Source organism: Macaca thibetana, chromosome 12 (assembly GCF_024542745.1).
Source record: "Macaca thibetana thibetana isolate TM-01 chromosome 12, ASM2454274v1, whole genome shotgun sequence".
In the NCBI taxonomy this organism is placed as follows: Eukaryota; Metazoa; Chordata; class Mammalia; order Primates; family Cercopithecidae; genus Macaca; species Macaca thibetana.
Window position 1 is genome coordinate 34,573,763 of NC_065589.1, and position 8,256 is coordinate 34,582,018.

Below are 8,256 nucleotides of genomic sequence, written 5' to 3' on the forward strand. Positions count from 1 at the left end.
TCCAGCTTTGGGGAGTGCTGTCAGCAGGTTACCATCAGTGGCCATTTTTCTTAGAGACTGTCTTAACTTCATAGAGCCACCTTGCCCTAGAGTGGCCCATATCCAATGACTAAGGGATGTGGGAATATAAAATCCTGGCCATCTGGGTCAGTGGTGTGCTGGAGGCAGCTTCTACTGATTCTTAAGGCTTGAATATGTACATTTACAATTCTGTGTTCTGTGATGATACATCCAGAGCTTGAAATTAGGCACGGTAGGGATTTTTATATTGTGAAAATTGGCAAACTCTGAAAAATCAGAACTTTTACTTTTTCAGTCAGTTTACCAGTACACCACTGTTCTTGGTTCCACATAAACTATGCTGAAGCCACATCAAGATTGAGACAGTTTTTCTTTTGTAATATTTTAACTTTCTGGACGATTCTCTTGTAATCACCCAATGGCTTCTTCCTGCCCACTGCACAGATAAAATCAATATACTAAGACTGTGGCATTGCAGTAGAGAAAGAGTTTAATTGACATGAGGCTGGCTCATGCAGAGGAACTGGAGTTATCACTCAAATCAATCTCCCCAAAGGCTGGAAGACTAAGGTTTTTATGGACAATCTTGTGGGCAGGAGGCTAGGGAATGGGTGCTGCTGATTGGTTGGGGATGAAATCATCAAGGAGTGGAAAAAGGTTATGGTGCACTCAGTGCACCTCTGGGTGGGGCCATATGACCAATTGAGTTATGAGTCACAAATCCAGGTGAGGTCAGTCTGAAACAGCTATAAACCCAGTATTCGTTTCTACAATAGTGATGTTATCTATAGGAGCAAGTGGGGAAGTCACAAATCTTGTGGCCTCCTGGCCACATGACTCCTGGCAGTAAAGGATTATAGAAACTACTTCTACATTTTATCAGAGTTCAAGCCCCTTCCATAATCCTATTCTGTGGCCTTTCATTAGTCTTACAAAGGTGGGTTTCTGTCCCTGAGCAAGGAGGGGGCATTTTAGGGAGGGACTATTATCATGCTTGCTTTCAAGTTAAACTATAAACAAAATCCCTCCCAAGGTTATCTTGGCCTATGGCCAGAAATGACCAAAGATATTTTGAAGGTCAGAAGCAGAATGGTGTCAACTATGTCAAATTTCTTTTACTGTCATAATTGAAACCACAAAGGCGGTTTCACTCATCTATAAACTGTTAATGGAGGCCTCTGGATAGTACTGACCATTATACAAGCCACCAAGAATCAATGAACCCCATACCTAGAGGACAGTGAATTCCTGTAGTAAATGCTTGTTTTTTCTGTTTTGTTTGGTTTTGTTTTCGAGATGGAGTCTCGCTCTGTTACCAGGCTGGAGTGCAGTGGCATAATCTCAGTTCACTGCAATCTCTGCCTCCCAGGTTTAAGTGATTCTTCTGCCTCAGCCTCGTGAGTAGCTAGGACTATAGGCATGTGCCATCACGCCCAGTTAATTTTTGTATTTTTAGTATAGATGGAGTTTCACCATGTTGGCCAGGATGGTCTCGATCTCTTGACCTCGTGATCCGCCCACCTCAGTCTCCCAAAGTGCTGGGCTTACAGGCATGAGCCACTGCACCCAGCTAGTAAATGCTTGTTGAATGACCACATTCAAATTGCTCTATTGATGTCTTCTGTAAATTCTATCACTTATTCTTGATTAAACTTATTTAGTTTAAAAAGCCTTGGTAGTCGGTGGTGGGGTGGGAAATCATTGAATAGTTAGCTTTGCTAATGGCTTTTCGCTTTTTTCTGTTAACTTATTTGTAGGAGAGATAGTCAAAAGAGTTAAAGACATATATGGCCTGGCCATCAACTAATCGAAAAGAATCCTAGGCCAGGCACAGTGGCTCACACCTGTAATCTCACCACTTTGGGAGGCTGAGGCAGGTGGATCCCCTGAGGTCAGGAGTTCAAGACCAACCTGGCCAACACAGTGAAACCCAGTTTCTACTAAATATACAAAAATGAGCCAGATGTGGTGGTATGTACCTTTAATCCCAGCTACTTGGGAGGCTGAGACAGGAGAATCGCTTGAACCCAGGAGGCGGAGGTTGCAGTGAGCCGAGATCTCACTACTGCATCCAGCCTGGGCGACAGAGCAAGACTCCATCTCAAAAAAAAAAAAAAAAAAAAAAAATCCTTGCCCTAATATAAGAGTAGGGTCCTAGAGATACCCACCATTTCAGCAAAATAGGGTCAGATATTAATCTTTTGTGTGTTGGATCTTAGGATGTGGGAGGTTCCTTGTAAAGAGACCTTAGGATACTTAGAATGCTTAGAGACAGAAGCTAGTTACCAACCCATATGGAACTGTTTCAATGGAACTGTATTTTAACAGCAGGTATGTCCTTGTGGGTGCCTTCCAGCTGAATAGCAGGTTCATTTATACTTTCAAGGAATAACTCTATTTGTGACTTCAATATTTGACATCTCCTATGCTTTTAATTTACCTAACGAGACAAACAACAGTAATTATACTATGTTGATCTTAATAAATATCCTAATCATTTTTACTTGGGCTTATTTTGGGAGATGGGTGAGGTATACTTGGCTTGCAAATTTTAAGCTCTAAATAGCACTAAAAAGGTTCTGATTAAGTTTAAAACACTTTTTGATGAGATTTTTGTTTTATTTATTGGAAGACAGCATTGATCTTTTTGAATCCTGGCTTGAGCATTACTTTAGTAAATGAAGTATAAAAGGAAAATATCTAATGAAAGTATATAATAATGGTACTTCCTCATATGACGTTTAACATTTTTGGAGATCATTTACTAGGTACCATAATACTTGTTGAGGAAAATGCAAAGATGAACAAGATAGGGTGCCTGCCCTGCCAGGGATGCTGAAGGGAATATGATGGGGGAAACTTTGTATTTGTCAATTAACCTCAGTAAAGCTGGGAAAAAATCAATCAATTAATTAAAAATGGGGAACCTAAAATTGGAAAAGAAGCGTTTCCAGGAGTGGGTTAAAAAAAAAAAAAAAAAAGGCTTTTTTTTGTTGTTGCCACATCTACTGCAAGAATGAAGATCATTCTCAGCAACCAGACTGCTGACATTCCAGAAAATGTTGACATCACTCTGAAGGGAAGCACAGTTATTGTGAAGGGCCCCAGAGGAGGCCTGTGGAGGGACTTCAGTCACGTCAATGTAAAACTCAACCTTCTTGGGAAGAAAGAGGCTCTGGGTTGACAAATGGTGGGGCAACAGAAAGGAACTGGCTACCGTTCAGACTATTTATAGTCACACACAGAACATGATCAAGGACGTTACACTGGGCTTCCGTTACAAGATGAGGTCTGTGTCTGCTCACTTCCCCATTAACGTCGTTATCCAGGAGAATGGGTCTCTTATTGAAATCTGAAATTTCTTTGGTGAAAAATACATCCCCAGGGTTCGGAGGAGGTCAGGTGTTGCTGGTTTGGTATCTCAAGCCCAGAAAGATGAATTAATCCTTGAAGGAAATGACGTTAAGCTTGTTTCAAATTCAGCTGCTTCGATTCAGCAAGTCACAAGTTAAAAATAAGGATATCAGAAAAATTTTGGATGGTACCTATGTCTCTGAAAAAGGAACAGTTCAGCAGGCTGATGAATAAGATCTAAGAGTTGTCCAGCTACAGAAACAAGATGCTGGAAGACTCCTAAGACCTATTTGTGATATTTAAATGATGCAATAAAAGACCTACTGATTTTGCAAAAAAATAGGTGTCTGGACTATAAAATGGGAATAAAGGGGTATGTGGGAGATAAGTCTGGAAAGGTGAAGTGTCAGTCAAGACACTTTCAGTTGTAAATGACAGAAACCAACACAAACTCCCTTGAGATAACATGGGCTTAATTGATAATAGAACTGTGGGGTCTAGGAGGTGAGGTTAGCTCCAGACCTGAGGAGATCCTGGGACTCAAGCAAGGTCATTAGCTCTTACTGTCCCACCACACCTTCCCACTCCCCTCACACAAAATCTTCATCCCTCCTTTGGTGTTACTCTCCTCTCCCCTGTCACCTTCCTTCCCTTCTTCAGCAGACAGGCATTCTCACATGGTGGGAAAGATGGCCATCAGGGGCCTCCAATTCACATCCTTCCAGTCCTGTAACCCAATAGGCAAGGCTCCTTCCACAGCTTCAGAGATGAAAATTCCAGGGAGGGACTCTGATTGGCTGGGTCATATGCCCACCCTGGCTCAACCGCTGTAGCCAAAAGACTAGGGTACTGTGACTAGTAGAACTGGCCTAGCATTGATCACATACTTACCCTGTGTCTTACAGGTAGGGGAAGTTCCCAAAGGAAGTAGGAATGCTGAGTGCAGAAAAACACAGATGTCCCCACATGTAGGAGGGAGCCAATAACGTAGAGAGCCTCAAGGTCAAGCCATGAAGTCTGAACTCCTTCTGGCAATAGGAGGCTGTTAAAAGTACTGGAGGCTGGGTGCGGTGGCTCACGCTTGTAATTCCAGCACTTTGGGAGGCCGAGGGGCGGGGGGGGGGGGGCATCACGAGGTCAGGGGTTCGAGACCAGCCTGGCCAACACAGTGAAACCCCACCTCTCCTAAAAATACAAAAAAATTAGCTGGGCGTGGCTGTAGGCACCTGTAATCCCAGTTACTCGGGAGGCTGAAGCAGGAGAATAACCTGAACCCAAGAGGTGGTGGTTGCAGTGAGCTGAGATCATGCCACTGAATGCACTCTAGCCTGGGCAACAGGGCTAGACTACTGTCTTAAAAAAAAAAAAGTATTGGAGTAAGAAAGTGGCTGTGGATTAACAATTGGATTAGATAATCTTCTAGGTTTCATCTCATTCTAGGTTTGGGGTGCTTTTTTGTTTTTGTTTTTTAAGACAAGATCTCACTCTTGCTCAGGTTGGAGTAAGAAAGTGGATGGGGATTAACAATTGGACTAGATCATCTTCTAGGTTTCATTTCATTCTAGTTTTGTTTTTTGTTTTTTTTTTTTGACAAGATCTCACTCTGTTGCTCAGGCTGGAGTGCAGTGGTGTGATCATAGCTCACTGCAGTGTCCAACTCCTGGGCTCAAGTGATCCTCCTGTATCAGCCTCCTGAGTAGCTGGAATCTTGTGCCACCACACCTGGCTGATTTTTTTAATTGTTTAAATTTTGTAGAGATGGATTCTCACTATGTTGCTCAGGCTGGTCTCTAATTCCTGGGCTCAAGTGATCCTCCTGCCTCGGTCTCCCAAAGTGTTGGGGTTATAGGTGTGAGCCACTGCCCCCAGCAAACCTTAATTACTGAGCTACAGCATGAGGCTCCATTCCGTGTTAAAAAAACATTCTGATTATTGAAAGAGAGGCCTTCCTGAATGTTAGGGTATAAAGAAGTCAAAAAAATGGTTGCCCTAACGTAAACTATGAACTTTGGGTGGTAATGATGTGACTGTCAGTGCAGGTTCATTGATTGTAGTAAGTATACCACTGTGGTGCAGGATTGATAGTGGGAAAGGTTGTGGGTTTCAGGAACAAGGCATACATGGGAACTCTGTACTTTCTGCTCAATTTTCCTGTGAACCCAAAATTGCTCTAAAAAATAGTCTATTAAAAGACAAAAGAAGACCGGGTGTGGTGGCTCATGCCCGTAATCCCAGCATTTTGGGAGACCAAGGCAGGCAGATCACAGGTCAAGAGATTGAGGCCGGGCGCGGTGGCTCAAGCCTGTAATCCCAGCACTTTGGGAGGCCGAGGCGGGTGGATCACGAGGTCAGGAGATCGAGACTATCCTGGCTAACATGGTGAAACCCCGTCTCTACTAAAAATACAAAAAACTAGCCGGGCGTGGTGGCGGGCGCCTGTAGTCCCAGCTACTCGGAGGCTGAGGCGGGAGAATGGCGTGAACCCGGGAGGCGGAGCTTGCAGTGAGCCGAGATCGCGCCACTGTACTCCAGCCTGGGCGACACAGCGAGACTCCGTCTCAAAAAAAAAAAAAAAAAAAAAAAAAGAGATTGAGACCATCCTGGCCAATGTGGTGAAACCCCATCTCTACTAAAAATACAAAAATTAGCTGGGTGTGGTGGCGCATCCCTGTAGTCCCAGCTACTCAGGAGACTGACGCAGGAGAATCACTTGAACCCAGGAGGCGGAGGTTGCAGTAAGCCGAGATCATGCCATTGCACTCCAGCCTGGGCAACAGAGCGAGACTCCATCTCAAAAAAAAAAAAAAAAAAAAAAAAAAAAAAAGACAGAAGAAGATGGTGGGACTGCTGTTAGCAGATAATCTTTTTTTTTTTTTTTTTTTTTTTTTTTTTTTTTTTTTGAGACAGAGTCTCGCTCTGTCGCCCAGGCTGGAGTGCAGTGGCCGGATCTCAGCTCACTGCAAGCTCCGCCTCCCGGGTTCACGCCATTCTCCGGCCTCAGCCTCCCGAGTAGCTGGGACTACAGGCGTCCGCCACCTCGCCCGGCTAGTTTTTTGTATTTCTTAATAGAGACTGGGTTTCACCGTGTTAGCCAGGATGGTTTCGATCTCCTGACCTCGTGATCCGCCCGTCTCGGCCTCCCAAAGTGCTGGGATTACAGGCTTGAGCCACCGTGCCCGGCCTACAGATAATCTTTTGAATGGAGATATGAACTTAAATATTTTATATTTAGAGAGGCAAAATGCTCCCAGCTGACACACAGAGGCCCATGAGCCAGTGGCTGCCTAGCTGAGATTATTCTCAGCCCTAAATCTTTCATCCTTTTTCTGGGATTATCCCCTTAATTCTGGTGCTGAGGATCTGTGTTTGTGAGAGTGAATAAAATCAGTCATTCTTTTTTTTGTTTGTTTGTGTTTTTGAGATGGAGTCTCGCTCTATCTCCAGACGGGAGTGCAGTGGCATGATCTCAGCTCACTGCAGCCTCCACCTCCCAGGTTCAAGTGATTTTCTGCCTCAGCCTCCAAGGAGCCGGGATTACAGGCGTGTGCCATGACACCCGGCTAATTTTTGTATTTTTTAGTAGAGCCAGAGTTTTGCCATGTTGGCCAGGCTGGTCTTGAACTCCTGGCCTCAAGTGATCTGCCTGCCTTGGCCTCCCAAAGTGCTGGAATTCCAGGCGTGAGCCACTGCACCAGGCCAAAAGCAGCTTTTTAAATGCATTTTATGTCCCAGACTTCATGCTTAATCCATGAAAAACAATGACAAATCACAGACTCCTGACCTCAGACTTCAAGGCTAGCTTGAAATAGTTTTTCTCAAAGGGTGGTCCATGGATCACCTACATGGGAAGCACTTGAGGACCTTGTAGAAATTATGGAATTCAGCACCCTAATGTAGGTAGACCTTCAGAATAAAAACCTGTGAATGTGTGACCCAGCAATCTGTGTTTTTTTTGTGTTTTGTTTTTGTTTTTTGTTTTGTTTTGTTTTGAGATGGACACTCACTCTGTCACCCAGGCTGGAGTGCAATGGCGTGATCTCGGCTCCCTGCAACCTCTGCCTCCTGGGTTCAAGCAATTCTCCTGCCTCAGCCTCCCGAGTAGCTGGGACTACAGGCACTGGCCACCACATCTGGGTAATTTTTTGTATTTTTTTATAGTGACAGTGTTTCACCATGTTGGCCAGGCTGGTCTTGAACTCCTGACCTCAGGTGATCCGGCCTCCTCAGCCTCCCAAAGTGCTGGGATTACAGGCATGAGCCACCACGCCCGGCCTAGGAATCTGCATTTTTAACAGCATTCAAGAACTTTGACATTCAAAATGCAGCATCACCGAGAAGATCATGACTGTTGCAGAGGCCCCATCTCAGATTTACTGTATCAGAATCTGCATTTTGACAGAATTCTTACCCATTAAAGTTTGAGAAACACCATCCTAGAAGATTCTGTTCCATGTGAGTTTTGAGAACCACCAGTTCAACGGAAGACTGATCTGTGTAGCACAATGTAATGGGTGCATTTATAAAGGAACACATGAGGTCCTCTAGAAGTGCATAAAAGGAGCAGGTTGCCCTGTCAGGCAAAGTTTCCAGAAGAGGTGTAATGTCACCTGCCGCTTTTTTTTTTTTTTTTTTTTTTTTGAGACAGCGTCTCGCTCTGTTGCTCAGGCTGGAGGGCACTGGCTCAATATCAGCTCACTGCAACCTGCGCCTCCTGAGTTCAAATGATTCTAGTGCCTCAGCCTCCCAAGTAGCTGGGATTACAGGTCGTGCGCCACCATGCCCGGCTAATTTTCATTTTAGTAGAGACAGGCTTTCACTACGTTGCCCGGGCTGGTCTCGAACTGCTGGCCTCAATCGATCCACCCGCCTCGACCTCCCAAA

The 8,256-nt window shown here is 44.5% G+C and overlaps 1 pseudogene; it reads left to right on the plus strand.

Moving 5' to 3' along the window:
* Nucleotides 1–3,037: 3,037 nt before the first annotated feature.
* On the plus strand, nucleotides 3,038–3,609 carry LOC126933098 (60S ribosomal protein L9-like; annotated as a pseudogene).
* The last annotated feature ends 4,647 nt before the right edge of the window (nucleotides 3,610–8,256 follow it).